Raw genomic sequence first — 21173 nt, forward strand, 5'->3', positions numbered from 1 at the left:
TTCCTATTTTCTCTGGAGTACCACAGGGATTTTCCTCTTGGATCCTTTTTGTTAAGTACATTTTTGAGCGATTTTTGATAGTGAAAAACTTCAACAACAGCTAAATAGTGAACAGACTTACTAAAGTAAAATTTTTGGCCTCAATTTTTCAGAAACGTTAACTAAATTTATGTCCTCAGAATTATAGCAGTTTTTCATTGCAGTGATTTGACGGTCCTCTGTAATAGTTCAATAATTTTCTTCCGATTGAAAACGAGATAGCTATGGTAAGGAGTCTTGTTCACTGTCCCTCTCTCTACTCTAAAAATATCTATTTTCTAATTACCACATTTAGAATCTTTACTCGCGTATTCATAACTTTAATTAGAAGGCAATCAGTAGTGTACGTGAGTACAGTCGTGTGGTATTAAGAATTCTTTTCTGCATTTTGTTGAGAACTTAGTAGAGAACCGACAAGGTGACAGTCATGCATGGGTATGCACGTAATTGCCCTGTATGATTGAGGTTCTAGACGAGTCTATCGATCGGTTTCGTCATTGCAGTATTCTGAAGAGATACTGAGATTTGTATCATCATCTATTGTGTTGTGTGATACAAAAGTGTAGCCAAGCGTGGGACTGTCGAGCGCCCCTGACTGCACTTCTTTCTCCGCGAGGATTTCCTTTTTGTCTTGATAATTATCAGTCTCTGGTCGTTTTTTGGTATTCACCGAAGAGTGCTATCTATAGTTTCGCTTCAACTTTTGATCTTTCGTAACTTTAAAGAAAAAAGAAGTACATGTTGATAGCGTGTTTAAGCAGAAAATAATGAATTGAGATGCAGGTGATTAACATTTTGAAATGAAGAAATTTCTTGGCCTCATTAGCGCCTTTTCTGCGATGTGTTCATTATCCCAAGCTATAATCTTCTATGTTCCTTAGTGTGAAGCCTTGTTATATTTAAGATTTTTCTGTTCTTCTCTTCTCATTTAAAGTAGCTGATCAGTGGTAGGCAACATTTTTACGATCCTTCAAGCTAAAATTCCCCTATTAATAAGAAAAAAAATCTGTAAAAATAAACATCTTTTATTGTTGGAAAATCTCTATCCATTTGGACGATATTTTTTGCGAGTTCAACTCAATATGATGTGTATTTCCTAAGAGTGTATAACAGAGATGCAACTTAAGGTAACCAAGAGATACGTGATATCATTTATTTTGAGATATTTCGTCTGTGACAGACGAAATGTCTTGTGATATTTCATGCATCTTCCTTGGTATTAACACAGTTTTGTGTTAATTATTAACTCGTAATTAGTCACAAGGAACTGTCCTTGCGGCCCTTTGCTCTCGATAACTCATGCGAACCGCGAGACCTTCAGCATTTTAACATCTTTGGCCCCTTAGACTGTTAATGGATCTAAAACTGTTTGCTGGAAATTGTAGTCTGATATAAAATGCAGCTTCGTATAAAATAGCGTAAGATAAATATTTGAATCAGTTATCTTATTTCATTAAATATAAATTAAGAAATGTATTCTATACTCCGGGTTTAAACTTTCTTTGACTATTTCAGTGCAGACCACGGGAAGAAAAAGCACATAAAATTTAAAAATGTGTAATCTGCCAAATAAATGGGGCTACTAACAAACAGAGATATATTTAAGGCGTAAGGCGAAGTGGCTGACTCTATTAGGAATAACAGCTGTGTGAGAGATCGCGTAACATCCAAGGCATTTGTTACGTGTTCGCAAGACTTAGACAATGTGGAAAGAAACCCGCAAGCTTTTGGCTTACCCTTTCCATCTCCAGAATTTCCTGTTCTCTCAATGAATTTCCGAAGGTTTCATTTATCAACCCTGCTTCCGGAAACACCGTTCCAATAGCATGGGGAAGAAAGGATAGAGTAAGGTCTGTATTCATTACAGGATGGCGTCAATATGCGTCTTTGTGCTATTATCAGACTCACAAGACATCAAAAGGTTTCGAAATAAAAGCTTTAATCTTCTTAGGGAAAGTGAGAAAGAGTGGAAATATACTCGCACAAGGTCCTTGTTCTAATCAAATACCAGAGTGAATAGGTAAGTTTCATTTCACTTAAAGAGTTCTTTGATTGTCCTGTACTGTAATACCACTGCATTGTAAACCAGTAGTATATTTTTAATTAAAAAATCGTTGCATCTAAATTTGTAAAAATTTCTTTTCGCTATAATACTATGGGGAACATTCTGATGGATGGACACGGCTGTTCGTGGAGATCATTCACATTTCTATACGTTAATTATCCTGATAGACTCAATAAACGAATTATAAACTCGTACAGTTTACAGTTCAGCTATCGTAGGATTTGCCACCACGAGTTTCTCTAAGCTGGAATACAATTAGTTTTAGCATTTCAATTTTAGAAATGAATATCTTTCATAAGAGTCTTTTTTTTTTATGCTATAAAACAATGGTTTAAATCCTTCCACAGCTGAATTGCATCATTTGCAGACATGCTTAGAACATTCCTTAGCTTATTTTTTAACATTACTATTCACATTTTTTACCAACTCATGTCGTGTGAGATAAACTATCACTGGGTTGTCAGATGCTCTACATGAGCCCCAAAAGAGCCACGAGTAGAGAGACCTATCAGTCTTGAGACTTAAAATCTTGAAACCCAAGAAATTATTACATGTCCATCTTAAGGAAGAGCCCATTCTATTTAGCCAATGTTCGAAATGGAAGACATAAGATCACACACATATTTGGCAGTATAAATTAAGATTAAATATATGCTTTGTTTAGATGAAAAGGTGATCTAAAGGTATGCAAACATAACAGACTAATTCCCTTTGGCATGGCTACAATTAATCATGAATGTGCTCGAATTGGTAATTCACAATGACCTTCTTACCATTTTCGAAAACTTAGGAAGTTTAACAGCCGGAACGGTTGGAGCTTAATTTCAAAATTAATCTTCTCAACCTTAACAGCGTTTTGGATAATTTTAGTCTTAAGATGGTGGAAGTTTTAGATCGTCAGCATATAGAATGAAGTAAAATCCTTTTGAAATTTTATAAAAATTAATATGGCGGCTAAAAAAGAATAAGATTCTATCTTAGTACAGACCCCTCGTCATACTTAAAACGAATGGTGCTATCATTAAGATAATGTTTTATGGAGACCTTTTAAGCAAACTTAACATTCTACTTAATCTTAAGCATTCCAGATAATCCACTTCATAAAAAAACGATGAAAGCGACCAACCGACTTTCATAACATAGCACAGACATCCATTATGTGATCAGTTAAAAGAAAACAGTCTTTTGACATTTTAATACAGATGGTGAAATGATTATAAGATACTTATTGATTTTAGATTAGAACATTTCTTCGAGTACAAAAAAGAAGTCAGTCCGGAGATTTTAAATTAAAAAATATCAATGACCGAATTCTCAATATAAGTACAATTCGTTATGGACTTAATCCTTTTTTAACAAGAAAACTTCAAGAAAAATAACGCTGATTAAAAAGGAATTTTAAGGAAAATAGAAATATAGATTAACTTTCTTTTTCCATAATCTTTAAAAATGATTTTGAGTATATGTACAATTTGTAATTATATGGACCAAGAAAACGCAGACATCGAGTTCAACAGGCGTAGATATTTTAAGAATATCTTGCGACAGTTTGGCAAGATATTCTTAAAATATCTTAATTCTTAGATATTCTTAAAAAGTATATCTAAAACACAGAACATTGATCCTAGCGGAAAAATGGATTTCGAGCATGAATGATTTTTTTATAATTTGTTTTATCTCAAAGTTCAAACGCATCTTCGGGATTTAACCACTAATACCTGCCAGCCTTGTGAAGGTTGTTTCAGATCGATTCATTTGTGACTGAACCAATAAGGATAAACGTAATTGATTTTGTCTATCTACACATAGATAGACAAAATCAAAATTTTTGCTGCAACAAATTTATTTCAACCATATTGTTTCTTGTGGGACACTGAATTCTTGAGTTGCATTTATGGATTCTAATTTTCAACTTCAAGACGAAAAGAAAAAGTGGAGAGACGAATTCTTCGTACACTACTCGTTTTTCATCCTTACAAAACAAACTGTGACAACGTGTCAGTTTGTGGTAGTGTATCAGTTTTTTAAGAATACTCGCCTATCTAAAATTTGATTTAGTGTAAGGAAACAACAATTCTTTTGTAAAGGTGAGCAAAGGTTAACTACGATTAAGCGAGAACATCCATGGCTGTGTTTGAGCAATTAAAGACAGTCCTGGGGTGCATGCTGCCAATGTTGTCAAGGCGAACATTCTTTTCCGAATTGATAGTCATCGGTATTAATTACCTTGCCATGTTATAGACGTGTCTAATCCTACAACTGTAAGACAAGAGGTGTTTTTCACGTTTAAGGGCGTCTGTGGCAGGATAGTGTATTCGCCACTTTCACTCCTTCACAGACGCCTAGGTTTAAATCTTACCGGAGACTTTAAGAGTTCTTAGAGCCTCTACAATCGAGACTGTAGTTGGCTGAGTTTAGGAGGAAGGAGTACGTTTCCTCCAGAGTTATTGCAGGTTCTTCTGATAGCACAATGTGAAAATAGTCTCGTGGACGTATTTATAAACAAAAACACAATAGAGAACGAGCATAGCATAAGAACTGACGCGCTATGACCAAAGTAGTCGATGCTCAAGGATATACCCTCACACAATTATTTGGAGAAGAAGCGCCAACGCATTTTTACATGCTGACAAAACGTTGCTAAATAAGCAACTTCCTGATCTATGAAGGTTAAAACGTTCTTGGGACAGCTCTCTCACCAAATGATATCCACCTTACTGTTTTGTTCGTGGATATATTTGTTGGATGCTTAGGGAGAAAAGACCCATAAGGATGCACAGGTCACTTTATTGTGCACCCTCCACAAATGTATTTTTTTCTGTACGACTTGCATGTTCTATTGTCCGTTGGTTTGGAAGGGAGGAAATTGGTAATGCATACGTGCTTAACCTTGGCGTATATGTGTACAATGTGCCGGATGGCTGATTTACTGGACTGGTTAAAACCCAGGTTAACACACCGGGAGGAATAGGAATGCTAACCCTGCCTCAAGGATAACTGCAGCGTCAGTTGTAAAAGTAGTTAATATTTCCACCAGCCCCGGGTGTGATCTGAACCCAGACCTTCAAGTGAGTGTGGCAAAAATGCAAGTATTATAATAAACTTCGGACATATACAGGTACTTCAGCTGTTCCCCACGGAACAGCTGAAGTATCTTTCCGAACTACCGAGTCCTTTTGTAAAGATTTTCCCGTTAGTGATTTAAATTCTTATCTCACTAACTGATTTGTAACCTTCATTTATTTTAATGAAATGGTATTTCTACTTCTCAGTGGCTTCCCTTCAACTGTTATGAACTCTAATTAAATAAGTAGAACCTGGCATTTCGCTAAGTTAATTACTTCTGACGGAGGTCCTACTGGTAATTAACTTTCTTCAAATTAAAGATAATGGAATACAACGTTAATACGTAATTATAATCTTTAAATATAAAATTAGTTCTTACAGATGCCCAACCTACACGATACTATTAACCCTTTTATGGTCATTAGCACCCTGCATTAATGCCATGAAAATGGCATTAATGCAAGGAGTATACGACTTTTCTTATAAACAAGATTGTACTCTTAACTTTGCTTTTCGCTTTGTCTTGTACAACTTGCGGCTGTTCGTGTTCATAACTGGGATATACCTTTATCTGCTCTTATGTCGTGAAGAAGTATACTATCCCTCTAACTTATTTAAAGGTGTCATAATTGAGTTTGAAGAAATAATTAAGTTTGAGCAAATTTCTTAATATGGAACTTCCAGACAGTGTCTGCGATAGTTAAAAAGAACTATTTTTAACTCATCTCTGACATAGAATGCATCATATTTCAAAAAGCTCAGTCTTACCTATTATTATGGTTAAGTTTCACAAAGAATGGTGTCAACACCAGTCCATGTACCCGTCATGCACAGTTCCCAATATCCAGCCAGATGGAGGTGGTTGCTTAATATGGGGCATGTTTTGCTAACAAGAACTAGGACTCTGGTGTGTATGGACCAACGTCTCATTGGCGAGGTCTACCAGCAGTTCTTAGGAGACCATGTTGCACCATGCCGTGGACAGAAACGGGATCTTCCACGACGATAATGTGCTGTCATTGAGCTTACACTGTTCACAAGTGGTTCGAGTAACACAATGAAGATATCATCCATCTTGACTGGCATCCAAATTCGTATGACCCCAATCCAATTGAACACTTGTGGAATATTTTGGAAAGGGGAAGCGAGGCGTAAGGACATGTAACGGTTATCTGTTCCGGTACTATGGAAAGCCTTGTTTGCAACATGGCTGCAGATCCCTACGAACTCTTCAGGTATTCAGTGGAGTCAATGCCTAGGTTCGAATAGCGGCTGTTACCAATGCGAACGGTGGCTCAACACGACATTAGGCAGGTGATCATAATTCAGTGGTCACTGAGTGGGTGTGTGTGTGTGAGTGTGTGTGTGTGTGTATATATATATATATATATATATATATATATATATAATGTCTCCAAGTGCCTTTTAACATATTTCGCTGAATTAAAACTAACTTAATTAAGTTATACATATCTGATATTACCTTTTTGCTATCCCATTCCGTTTTTATTTAGTTGATATAGTTAATGGTAACTAATAATTATTTCTTTTATAATTTATTTTGTTTAATTATAAAATTTAAAATATGGTTATTATTTATTAAATAATATTATTACTATAATTGTTTTATTAACTTTTATATGCTTATTTTATTAATATTTAAGTGAATTTTAACCCATTAAACTTAGATTCGACTCCTCTCATTCTATTCTAATCTGTTACCATACTGGGAGAAAGGGATAAAGCTGTTATTGTAGATCTCATGTTTAGTTTTGTGCATTTTAATAACGCACAAAAGAAACTGCAAACTTTCTTAATAAATAAACTATAGATCAATGACATCTTCAGTACCCTTGGGATCGTTTATTTGGACTGAATAGATAAGCGAATTTCGCATCAGCGATACTGAAAAGGAGAAACAAAAGCTACCAAGTCTGCAGCCTTTTCTGTTGACAGGATGTTGATTCGTAGGCGTCGCATTGTTCCAAATATGACATTTGCATTTTTGTCATGCTGCACGACATAAATATTTGTGCCCTATGCATATAAGGGTTTAAAATTAATATTTACTTATCTCCAAGTAACATAAGATCAACTGTTGTATACACTCGGTATTTGATACACAAACAAAAAAGGTGAACTGCAGTCCTTATCAACCCACTGCAGGATGGAAGCCTCCTCAACAATTCATGTTGAAGGAAATGGACTATAATCTGCCACGCTGCTCCAGTGCAGGCTGGCAGATCGACCATATTTAGCAGTCAGGGGCTTGAACCCTTCAATTAAAAGACCGTGTGCTACTGCACTCCAGCTCCTGACCACTAAGCTACGGAGGCCTCTCTAATAAAGAGTGTTTCCTGCTTTAGCCCTTAGAATGACAAATTTATTTATATAGTATGTTTACTAAATGGAGTTTACTAAATGGAACTATAAAAAGAAAGGACGGATAATACAGGTAGTTATTCTTATCCGTAAGACTTCATTCAGTTCTAAAATGTTCCATCAGTTTTAAAACAAAGCGGTTCATCTAGCTGATGAGGTGAAAACTGAAGTTGCCGAGAGCTATATTTTCATCTGTTGTTGTACCGTATCATTCATGATTGATTCGATACACGATGGAATAACAGAATGCTTTTGCTGTTGCTGTTATAACCTTAAAGACTCTCATCGCATTCAGCGAGTTCTTTGTGTCGCATGGCAACCTATTTGCAACAGAATTAATTCTCTATGGCTGCTCTAAGATAATTGAGAATGCATTCTGTTAGTTTCATAAAGCAGCACGCTCAAAATTACTTTGGATGCTACCAAAGTTTAGAGGAAGAGGTTTCTTAGTAAAGAATTTCTCTGAAAATTCGTTGTTTCTTAGGGAAACTCACTTTGGCTCACCTCTAATAATTATAAAGGTGAATGTAAAATGTTATCAGGAAATTAAACAGATGCATTCTTTTCTTTTCGTATCCATTTAAGAATGTAAGTGTATATTTGGATCTAAATTCGATGGTAAAAAATGAAATTTATTTGTCTGAAAAGGGAATTATACGTAGTTCATCATTCTTAGAAGTTAAAGGAATATATACGCCGGTTTACCACGTGAGTACAAATTTGTATATTTTAAGATGTTTACGAAACTAATGCACTATTACACCGCTTATGTTATCAGATGATGTTTATTGAAATATTAGAGCTTGTCTTCCTGATTTGTGATTCGTACAGAGTGAACTTCTCTTTGGAAGAAAAGGAACGCGTGAGCGTAAAAGAAAACTCAGTTTTTTAGATGCAGAGGAAGCAATATTTCTAATGTGCTCACTCTGCATCTAAAAACAGGGTTTTCTCTCAAGGTATTCCCCAATAATATACGATCTCTTGCCTAGAAATCAGTGTCATCGAAGATAAGCATAGGAGCAGAAGAATCCTTTTTAAGAGATATGACAGGACTGAGTTTTAGAAGGGTTGAAATCAACTAAGTTGTCTTTGCCCCACTGTAGAATTACCTGGAGATTAGCATTTAAGGAATTGGCAATGGATATTTCAAAAGTTGAAGCTGTTTGTGTAGGGCAAGGATTCTCAAACTAGAAGGTGAAATGCAATGTGCTATCATCTGCAAAACCTATGGATAGGATTTCTGGTTAATGAAAGAAGGTCATTAATATTCAAGCGGAAAAGAGTGGGAGAACAAACCCAACCTTGGGAAACACCAGCATTATTGGAGAAGTTAGAATACAGAGAGCCATCTACCATCACCCGCATTGAGTGGTCAGAGAGAGAAAACTGGATACGCAATTACAAAAAAACAAAAAACAGTTGGAACCATAAGGTAGAAGCTTATTTAGAAGACCTTTATGCCAAACACGATCAAAAGCCTTTGAAATGTCAAGAACAACTGCTTGATTTTCAGGCGCCTCCGTAGCCAGGTGGGAAGGAGCAGCAGTGCGTAGCACAGGCTTCTTGATTAGACCGGGGTTCGAGCCCGTCACCACCAAATACGGAGGATACGGAAAGGTCAGGGAATGACCACCGCATATCCCCGGAGCAATATGTCCTTAGTTGCTAATGCTCTCCTAAACACCAAATAACAACAGCTTGATTTTCACCAAACATTTACATTGACTTAGTCTATAGGTGGGTAACATAAGCCAGAATTTCATCGCTGGACCAGCATTAACGAAATCCATACAGGCGATCATTGATCAGGTGGAAGGCTTATAGATAGTTTAAGAGTTGGTTGCGATTAACTGATTTCTCCACTTTAGAAAGAATAAAAGTAAGTGTACTGGGAATAATTGGATGGGAGGGATTTTTCATTCTTTTTAGAAACTGGCTGGATATGAGCAAATTTCCAAACAGAAAGGAAAACACCGTTGGAATAAGAAAGAGAAAAAATACGACACATAACAGGAGTAAGCTCAGAAGCAAAAGTTTTGGAGAAATACAATGAAGACTGGAACCTTCTTATCATCAAGATCGTTCAAAATCCTTTCTTTTGACGGAAGACCATGAGAGACCCAGGTACAGAAGACCCAGTACTCTCCATTGAACGGAGAGTACTGGGAATGGTAGACGGTGGTTCATCACCAGTACATGAGGTTGAAGAAAAGTAGGAAGGTAATAGGTCAGTTTTATCTTTGGCTGAAGTAGCAATAGGCCCATCTAGGTTTGACTGGCCTGGGAATAGAGATGGGCAAAAGTTGCGGCCAATAACTTTGGACAAGAGACCAGAATGCTCGACTACCATTTGGACAAGAAGAAAGTTTTCTACTCTTATTTATCCTGTTCGATATCTAGGCTGGACTGATTAATAACTACTTTACAATTGTTGCGAGCTTTGGTGTAGGCAGAAAACGAGATTTTTATGCGGAGTGTTAAATGAAGGATTTCATCCGCACAAGAATAATTGCACTGACGTGATCTGCAGAAACGTTGACATCAGAAGATTTGAAACAGTTATCTGACCAATGAAAAGATACCTCGCAGACCTTGCCATTTTGCATTCTTATAATGCCAAACATCTCGAGGTTAAGAAAGGCTCGATTGGAGAAGAGACCATCACCAGGTTGTGATCTGATGTACCTAAAGGACCACTCACCTACTGTGTAGTTACAAGGGATGTTTGCGAGAAAAATATCAAGCGTGTCGGCTGCTTGTTTAGGATTGTCTGTTATTCTTGTAGGTAAGTGAACAATCCGTTCGAGGTCATTAGTAATTGGAAAATCCTGGGCATCTTGAGAAGCTACTACATGTAAGTACAAAACGGAATCCAGCTGGAATTGTGAACGTTAAAATCAGCAAGGAAAATTACCTCATTGTTAAGAAAGTTGGACTGGAGAAAGTCAAGTTTCAAAGAGTTCCAAGAGATGAGTGGAGTTTGGAGAATGATAAAGGCAACACATGAATATGACAGAATGTGGTAGCGATATTTTAAGCCAAAGAAGATCGAAAAGAGGATATTACAAATTACTAAATTTTTGACAGGGGATATCAGAGCAGACAATATGCACAAGCACGACGTTTGAAACGAATGGAATCATGCAGCGAATAATTTGGACAAATGAGTGGTTGATTGAACTGATAATTGGGAGTCTGAAAGAGTACATAGGGTTTTGCAGACTGTAGAAATGGGCATCATTGAGATTATAACTGAGACCACGTATATTTGTGAAATGAATGGCGAAGTGTTTAGGGGGTTTAGATCTTTTCGCAGATAATTTTGTTCTATTAGTTAGGAATGTACCCAACTCCTTGACATAATGGTCTCGCACTTCCTCCAGTCACTATCTAACAGAGTAGAGGCAGGAATATTGTATACTAGCTGATACGGAACCCTCCTAGAGTTACCAATAAAAGTGTAAAGTATGTGATGGCTAACGGCACCAGGAGTTTCTCCCATCTCCGTGTTTTATGCATTGTAGGTGTAGCACAGAGGTCCGCACTTGTATCTATTAATGAATAACAGTGCTCCTCAATGCACATCATGTCATGTTTTTTTTTTTTTTTTTTTTTTTTATGAAAACCCCAAACACGAAAGGTATCAAAACCTATAGTACTTAGTACCGTGCATGGGTTAAAGGAGAAGTATGGGGGGGGGGGGATGCCGGAAACTTTGCTCTAGAGGCTAAACATGGGTTTCACCACTTCAAGCCTCCAATAAGCAAAGTGGTGGTATTTCACCGGTTGATGAAAGTCATCTACCACCTTCATGTCATGTACAACTGACTGTTCATTTATTAATGAACTGTCCCCATTTGTTAAATATCCGCTCAAACACCTTTAAGTCATTTAATGCTGCACAATCATGACTAACCTTATTGCAGGTTCTTGGGGATGACCCTTATAAGAAATAACTGTTTACTTTCCTAAATCGTATAGGGATATATCATAAAATATAGTTGTTGCAATAAAGTTAATATTTCATATTAACCATTAGAAAAACACAACATGGCCCTGGCAGCCTCTCTGTCTTTAAACTCCATCAAAATAACAACTAACAGCTCTACCATCGTGAAGGCGCAAGCAGAGGATTTGGCTGTCATAGACTGATCGGACTTTGCCGAAATTAGGTCCACTTGACTTGTGTGTCACAAATTAAGTTAGTTCTATCAGCGTTTCAGACTCCCAAGTGGTAAGCCCAAATTAAGATACCTGAGACCAAAACATCAAGGGCAATCCTCAAGAACCAAAACCATCAAGGGCAATCCTCAAGAACCAAAACCATCAAGGGCAATCCTCAAGAACCAAAACCATCAAGGGCAATCCTCAAGGACCAAAACACCACAAGGACAAATTGAAGTGTGCACTTTTCGTTTTCATTTCAAACCAGTGTTTAAAGCAACTGAATATACGTATGTTTTATTCATTCAATTTTATTTTTAAAACAATGATGAAAATTCATACTCTGAAAAGATTTTCTTTTATTTCTTGTCTGAAGGCAGTTCCGAGCCAGACTATGGCAGCCACGCCGTGTATAAGTGAAGATACAGTGTCCAGCTACGCCGATCAATGTAATATTGAATATGTTTATGTAGTGTTGAGTAATCGGCTTCTCAACCTCATGGGTAGTGACTTTCTCTGTTATTAATCAGCAGTACTTCTATAGAATTAAATTATTTAATATTACAAATTTACTTTGTCAAATTCAATAATAGTGGCATAGCGACTTCTCTTTTTCATCGAAGCATATCTTTAAAAAATTTCAAAAAGAAATATTTCTCGTCAAAAAAAGTTTCTTAAAAATAGTGGGAAAGGGGAAATGAATCATTCGAAATTATAGTTTGTTTAAGAAAGCAATGTTTCAATTTAAATTAAAAGCTGCAAATGGATTCTTTTTAATGATATAATTGAAAAAAAATAATCTTATGAATGTTAAGACATTCCCATCAATGTTTGGCCCACCATGCATTTACAATACCATACAGGGAATGATTATTATTATTATTAATATCCGTTTATTTCACCAAGAACTACCTTGGGACAGCTGTGTACCAGGTGGGTGTTATTTACATTCTAGGGTACGAAATACTACAGGTAACAAGGGCTACATACGCTGCATATGTAGGCTCGTCTCGAAATATATAAACATACTTTATATTAATATATATTGTATATTGTCACATTACGATATACACATTATATTAAGAATATACGACTTCACACTATCAATTATTATTTTGAATTACTGTTATTTGAAGTAGTTTTATTCTAACACTTCGGTTTGGTATGTTGTCATAATCCACATTCATTTGGAATATGATCAAGTCTGTAAGCATTATGAAAGATCTCTCTCCGGTATACTACATTCTCACAGAATTTTTCGGCATCTATCTTCGCACAAAGTTGTGGATTTGCCCCACCATTTTGTCTAGCTGTTGAATGTAGTTTAGCAATGCAATCTTCCAAAGCTGGCTCGTCTGATCTTCCTGTGGCCATTTTTCCAGAGTGTGAGGATAATTAAGAGAAATAGCCGCTCATCCGGTGTGCAAATGGTTGAGTATAGAATAGCCCTTGAGATAGTGATGGAGTAGCCAACAACTTCCTATGCAAATCAGGAGCGGAGGACCAGATTTAAAGGCATACGTTGGAAAGGAAGGACACATTTTAAAATGTATTGGATCGCTAGAGCGGATCCCTAATTCTTACAGTTATTGTCTAGCAGCCATGTGAGCGAAACGCTGAGCAAAACTGAGTCTGTTGTCCCACTTAAGACTCATTTCCAGGTGAGAGTGGACGTTTTTGCCACGATTTTTGGACGATTTCTAGATCCGCTCAAGAAATCGACATATCATTTTTCTTCTGTTTTTTAGTTATGGTCTTTGGGCCGAATTCTGTACTTCAAATTCAAAGCCTATATTGTGTCAATATCGTATCGAGAAAGGTCGATCAGTGAAGTAGTGCGCATGTCCCTTTGTGTTGTGTCCAGTAATATTGTGATGAGTGACTGGCATGATTGACACCTATTTCGTGCTTGAATTACATCGTCTCGGCAATCAAAATATTAGCACTTCCCAGACAGGCAGATTTTTTATGGAGTCCTTATACAACTAGTTCCCACAACGTCCTCTTCCTCGATTTGGAGACACTTCTTGGCTTCCATTCTCTCCGGATTTAACAGCACCTGACTAAAGAAGTCAAGCACTGTAAAATCCGGAGGATTTCAAAAGTAGTTTATAGGTAACAGCTGACCTCGATTCCGGATTTAAAAATTGAACTGGCAAGAGGTGCCGCAAAATTGTAGTGTCATGTCACCTGTAGTAGAATGTATAGTTTGAGAACGTAACCTTAACTCACTGTTTTCAAGATATAAGAGGTGGGCATCACGTCTCTTCTCCTCCCCTCTTGTGACCACTCAATATATGCAGCCTATAAACAACACAGAAAAAATGATTCTGACTGCAATCCACAAGCTATTTTGAAGACTTCCGATCCAGATACAATTTATTAAAGATTTATTTATTATTTAAATAATTTCATCTACCAACAAGAGGACTGTGGCATTCCTCCAACCAATCAACAACTCAGAGCCAACAGTGCAACGTAATCGAAACCAATAAAAATCCGTTTATGAACATAGTTGAGATCCTGACCTCAAGAATAGCAAGAAAAGAAACAGAAAAACAGAAAGAGAGAAATAATAAACAGAATTCGCAGACAGTAGAAGATAGCCCGCCGAACTCAATCAAGATATAACATCTTCCTTCCCATCAGGAGTTTCACCAAATTAGAAAGCTACTCATGAAGAGTAGTTTTTTAATCTTCACGTATGTCATGCATGTTTGTGAAAGATAGTTGCCACACGGAAAACGTTTTAAATTGTGTTAGTTTCGGTGCGATCAGTAAATATATGCTCTTAACTGCAGGAGTTAAATGTTTGCTTTACATCTACCAACCCGGAAACCAATATCTTTCTCTCTTCTTAGCTCTATTGTTCGCGATCTGAATGCATAAAGAAAACAGAGTTTCTCGTTCTGGTCAGATATTTTCGCTCAAATTAAATTCCAAACTTTTCCCGTGTTATAAATAAACTACGCTATAACAGCAATTAATTATTAATTGGTTGCGTTGTCATTTATTAATAATTTGGTGCTACCATCAGTTTCATGAGTGGTTTGGATAAAATATGTTTTACTGGACAGAAAATTAGGAATCTTTTGCAATTGACCTGATCCTACAGATCTGAGTCCAATTGAGAATGTCTGGGATATGTTGTCAAGGGCAGTTCGGATTCGTAGTTTTCTACTGACCACAATATAGCAGGTGCAAATTTCCGGATGGAGAAATGCAATAAAGTGGAACTAGACTCCTTTTGATATCTAATGAAATCCATATCACAACGTGTACGGGTCGTAATTCTGCAAAAGATACTGAATAAAGGTTTCTAATTTCTTGGAGAGTGAGTGTATATCAACAATAGTATCTGGTCTAACCAAGCGCATTTCTGTACATTCAGTAGAAATCTTAATTACTTTATTTATTATGAATTAATAAGCGTCAGTTTTTATTATCTCCAGTTTACAACAATTTAGTAAACGAAATATATTGATAGAATATTGGTTCTTTGGTTCTGTTTTATACAAGTGAATTGATAACTGAAGTTTATCCTAACCGATGAACTATTGCCTACATAATTGATATGGACATTTTAATGAGAACTCTAGAATATTTAGAGCACCCTGCCATATTTAATTAAAAATTTTAAGTGATCGATCAAGTTAAATGAATTTAGCCTTACTGATGAAGTGAAAACTATCTTATTTTACCAGATGTGTGTAATTATAAATGATTTGTATTAGCTGTGCATTAAATCAGTCTTGTATATACTATAATATCATTGAACTGAGCGTTTACTCTTTTTCAACACAACTTCAGGGTTGTTGGATATAATTAATGTGAAAACTACGTTTGCTTGTTAAGTGGGCTACATTTTTCCAATATTCTATAAAATATCAAGAAAACCCTTGTTTAATCAAGGAGAAAAATAAATGGCTGATAAAAAGAACTTTTTCTTTCTATTTCAAGTATAACTCATTCTTATTTTTTTTGTTATTCAGCTTAGTGTCAAGAAATTAAACTTCTGTAACTTTTTTTTTTATTTAATAGTCATATATGTTATTGCTTGAGATTCTTGCTCAATATTTTTCAATATTTAGAGAAACTGAAGTCTCCGTATTTTCCAGCTGTCATTGGACTGTGAATAAGTTTAATTTAAATCAAAGCACACGTCGATTTAAGCAATGTGACACTTTTAATCAAAACAGAAAGGAAGTGAAGCGAAAAATCATCCTTCTGTGAAGCTTTCTTTAGAATCTTATCGTGCTGCGCTATCAAAGTCGATGGTAAAGCTAAGTGTGCATTGGATTAAGAACAGCCTTAGACAATTGTCATAAAAAAAGTAATAACCTTAGTTAATTTTCTGCATGAGCTGAAGTCACCTTAAATACATACCGATATATCGAGTTCATCGGCGTAGCGCTGTCGGTAGCAATTAAAAAGAAAAAAAAATAATAATTAATTAATTTTACCAAAGCATTTCGATGGACTTTGAAGGTCGTACAATATCTTAGGCAAAGATTGTATGGAGTGTATTTGTAACGGAATTCGATATGAATTATATTTCAGATTTTCCAATATCAACAAGTCAAAAACGTATTATTCTATTCATCCTAAAAAAAATCACTGGATAAATCATGATAATTATTGACAACGATTGCTAGTTGTTACTAATTTATTAAGATAACTTACTAATTAGTGACATTAATTTTAAATTAATCGTATTAAACGGTATATAATAAAATCATAATTATTTTTATTGGTTAGTTTTTATTAATTGCTGGGTTTTTAAAGTAAACCAGTCTTCAATACACTCCTCTCTGCAAGGTAAAGTTCCAACAAATCCCACTTATTATAGACCTATCGCCTTGACCAGTTGCATTTGCAAAATTCTTGAAAATATGGCGAACCGTCGACTGATCTGCTACCTTGAAAATTTCATTCTGCACAATTCGGTGTTTGACAAAACAGATCTGCACTAGATATACTAGTAAGACTAGAGAATTCCATTCGGAATGCATATTTCAGATCAGAACACCATGTATTGATCTGCTTCGATATCAGTAAGGCCAATAATTCCACGTGAAAGTATTGGGTACTCCGTGAATTACATCGCCATGGACTTTGGGTTCCCCTCCCGATTTTCATACAGAACTTCCTATACAAGCGTACGTTCCAGGTTCGATTTAATACCTCACTGTCCCAAGTATTTTCACAAGGAGTTCCTCAAGGCTCCGTACTTCACATTTTATAATTGCAATAAACACTATTGATAAGGCACTGTTAGTAGATGACCTTAGTATTTCTTGTCATGCGAAAAACATGAATAACGTCGAGAAACAGTTACAAGGGACGATAAATAAGGTCATTACATGGGCACAAACCAATGGTTTTCAACTTTGTCCTCAAAAAACATTGTGCATCCATTTTTTCCGCCAACGTAAACTTCCCCCATATCCGGAATTACAACTGAATGGCCAACCAATAGCAGTACATCCCAGCATACGGTTCTTAGGAATCACTTTAGATCATAAACGCACCTTTATAGAGCATATTAAAAGACTAAGAACATCTTGCTAACAAAAACTAAACATCCAGGTTCTCTCAGCAACAAAGTGGGGAGCTGATCGTCTTACCTTATTACGGCTATACTGAGCCTTAATAATATCAAAACTTGACTATGAAACACCAGTGTATAGCTCAGCAAGACCTGGTGTCCTTCGCAGGCTTGATTCTCTTCATCATAACGCAATACGTATTGCTCTAGGAGCATATCGCACGTCTCCAATACATAGTCTATATGCTGAAGCTCACGAACCCCCTATCAGAAGGCAACAACTCATATGCATATAAAATTAGATCTGAACACCCAAACTGGCAAATACTTTTCAACCCGCAACGCAGCAGGTTATATCAAAACTGCCCTACTGCTAACCAACCGTTAGGTGTAAGAATAAGACATCTTTTAGAAGAACTTAATCTGACTTTTGATAATATTGCAAATATCTCTCCATTTCTCCTTGCTCCATGGAGCATTACTCCACCTTCATGTGATTTGTGCCTTCAAAAATGGGATAAATCTGCATTACATAAAGAATTGCTTGCAACTGTACCAAGCAATAGTGGAGCAGTCTGCAAACTTCGTTGTAGTTCATACAGATGGACAACGAATAACGCCCACCTAGGAATCTCCGCAGTTTTTCCAAACACGACATTGGCCTATCGACTGCCACATGAGTTCAGTATATTTTCCGCCGAACTAATGGCAATTCAGGTTGCACTGAAGTATATTGAGTCCTCCAATATTGAAAACGGTATAGTTTTGTCTGATTCTCCTTAAAGAATCAGTGAAATCAGTGCACTTCAAGCCCTGGAAAACAACATGAACATCATCCACCCAGTCGTAAAAGAAATAAACTCTTTACATACCTTATCTGAGCTTGGAAGAACCATACATTTCTGTTGGGCCCCAGGAAATAAATTATCGGACAATGCTGGAAAAGCGGCTGACTTACCCTGTGATGACAAGTGCAAAGGCTGTAAACGAATAATCCAGGAAGTATACATGTATGAGTGGCAGTTAACAGGCAAAACCGAAAATAAGCTTCGAAGTATCAAGCAGATTTTGAGCAATGGCCTTCAAGCTTCAGTCGAATTCGACAACAGGAGGTAATACTAGCTCATCTGCGAATAGATCACACTAATATTGCCCATGGTTATCTTTTACGAGGGGAGATTCACCCTCAGTGTCATCACTGTAACACAGTGCTTTCTGCGAAGCATATTCTTGTGCAATTCACAAAATTTGAAATATAACACCAGAATCTCTTCACTCCAGCCACAACAGAAGACCCTCTAACACTCACTTCACTTTTGAGCAATAAAGCAAATGTCGCAAACATTTTTACCTTTCTCAAAGCGATGGATGTGTACCACCTCCTTTAGCTAGTCAAAAACCAGTTTTCTGACTCGCGAACTGTAAAGAAATAGAATACATACTACCATAGGTATGGCCATAGATGCCGATGCGCCAAAAAAATTATCAAACAAACAAACACTCCTCTCTGTAAGCTCCATGTTCTCCAGACCAATTTGCATATACGTAGGAGGATAGACTGTATATTTCAGCTTCAATTCGGATTTGAAAGTATTTAAAAAGTTCTACCGATCTGCAACGAGCCTCAGACTTTATCCAAGCAGGTGGATTGTGAAAAAGCATTTTATTAGTAAGTTTACAATCTGATTTCATCAGAGCACAGTGTAATCGATTGTGTTAAACTATAAATTTTATTGTTTTCCAAGAAAAATTATAGAAGTCGACTAACTAAGGAATGGAATCTAAAAATTATGTACATGACATACTTATAAGTAAAGTTTATTTACAAAATCAAGATAAAAAGTGGCTAATATTTAAGTAGAACAAAGAGGATTAAAAAGCAATCAATGAAAGAAAAAGACTGTCTGCGTCTTCAGATAGAAATACACTCGTCTGTTTAACAAAGTATATCCATAAGAACTTGTCACATCATTGGCATCATCACAAATTGGCAAAATCTGCACTTCATATTCCAAGAGTTGTATTCCAATGTTGTGACAACTCGTAGAGACCTCAAGGCTGGAAGAAGAATTTTCGAACAGCATGAATCCCATATGGATGGTTCAGATGCTACTCCCGCAACGAATTTCACTGTTATGACCAGCCTCTGCAAATCAATAAACTTGGAGAGTCGAGGAACCCCCATTGCTCAACCTAAGGCTGTCGTTCTGTGTTGAGGTGGAAGATTGGATTTCCAATTAGCCTACTTCGGTAGCCAATATTCAGATGCCATGAGAGGCATTTTGGTCGTACGGCTGCCGAACTCCATACTTCTGAAACGTATAATAATTGTCAGCAAGACAATGGTTCTGATGTATTTCTTGATAATGTCAAGATCTAATCCGGTATATTATATTGCGGCTCTAGAAATTTGCCTTTTTGTTCGCGTTTGTTTTTCACTTGACTCTTTGCTTAAATATATTTCTCCCATGGATCAAATTCTGGTCGTATAATTTGAATTGTTCTATTTATGTGCATGTTTTAGGATAGAAAGCCAAAGCATAATATACAAAGAAACAGTGCAGACGATACAAGTCGCAGCTTGGATAATGTTAAGGGTACCAATGGGGACCGTTCGGCTCGAATCACATGGTGAAGATTATTTAAGAATGCAAGACGAAGTTGAGATGTCAACATTACAATCACAAATATTAGTAACCGATGACGTGGTTAAAGTTTTTATCCATGTAGATGTTTTGACAGGCATGCAAAGGGAAGGAATTTCGCTTCATTTTGCATTTTGTAGTTATCTCCCACTGCACCCCATACTGGGTGACTAATCCTATGGGCCACGTGTGTGTATTTTGACTGTGCAATGTTTCATTTTTTTTAGCAATCTTATTTAAACATTCGCCTGTTCATAACAGAATAATCTTCATTGTCTGTGACCGACTAAGATTAATGTAAAAAACAAAACGTGCCCATTCTTTTCCCTTCCCCCTCTATAATTTGCCTTTCTTCTGTGTTATAATTCTTTTTCATTATTATACAAAGGCCTATTTTTATTATGTACTTTATGCAAAATAGACTGCGATTAAGTCTACTTCCTGCTATTATTCTAGTAATTATTATATTTAAATTTATTTATTTTAGAGGATTATCTCTATCATCATAACAATGGTTAAATAGAAAAATCCTCATCCACTTAGCAACATATCACTCACCATCCCGTTTTTGAGGAACCTAATTAAGCGAGTTGTACCTGTTTTTCTCTTTAATCCGAATGAAGAAAGCTTATTTCCTCCTAATTTGAATTAACAGCATCGCTAAGTAACAAAATTATCAAATCTGTATGCATAAAAATAATATTTAGCGATCTTGGAGATTAAATTTTTTTTCTATTTAGATTATATTCTTTTTATATAGTATAAGTAATCCCTTATTGGAAAGATTTTGAAAATTTAACCCGCATTATTGTTATTTTATTTATATATGGTGAAATTTTAATGAGATTAAAATGTTTAATCCCCGCTTTCTTTACAAGTATCCAGTAGTATTCGACAAGCATGCTCGGACTCCACTTGCATTCACACCGTTTTTTATACTAGAAATATTCCGATGGAATCTTTCCTACTGTCTTCGTTGAAATCATCCAAGTTCAGAGGAAAAATTTAAGACAACTGTGGGAAATGAATTTTTAAGCTTGAATTACAATCCGGTTCTTTGTGCATTTTGCTGGAGTTAGTCAACAAGGTCCTCTTAATTTGGTGATCTTTTGAAAAGTTTTGGCAGTGCTTTGAAGACATTCTACGCTACTTTTTAGTGTACATGGAGGATGCCTTCAAAAGTTCTGTCTTTCATTAAGATATTGATTTGTAGACCAATATTCCCTCTTCTATCTTTGAGTCGCTAATTAGGTCCATGTAATTT

This window comes from Mastigoproctus giganteus, chromosome 13, assembly GCF_048544385.1.
Source record: "Mastigoproctus giganteus isolate SK-2022 chromosome 13, ASM4854438v1, whole genome shotgun sequence".
NCBI lineage: Eukaryota > Metazoa > Arthropoda > Arachnida > Uropygi > Thelyphonidae > Mastigoproctus > Mastigoproctus giganteus.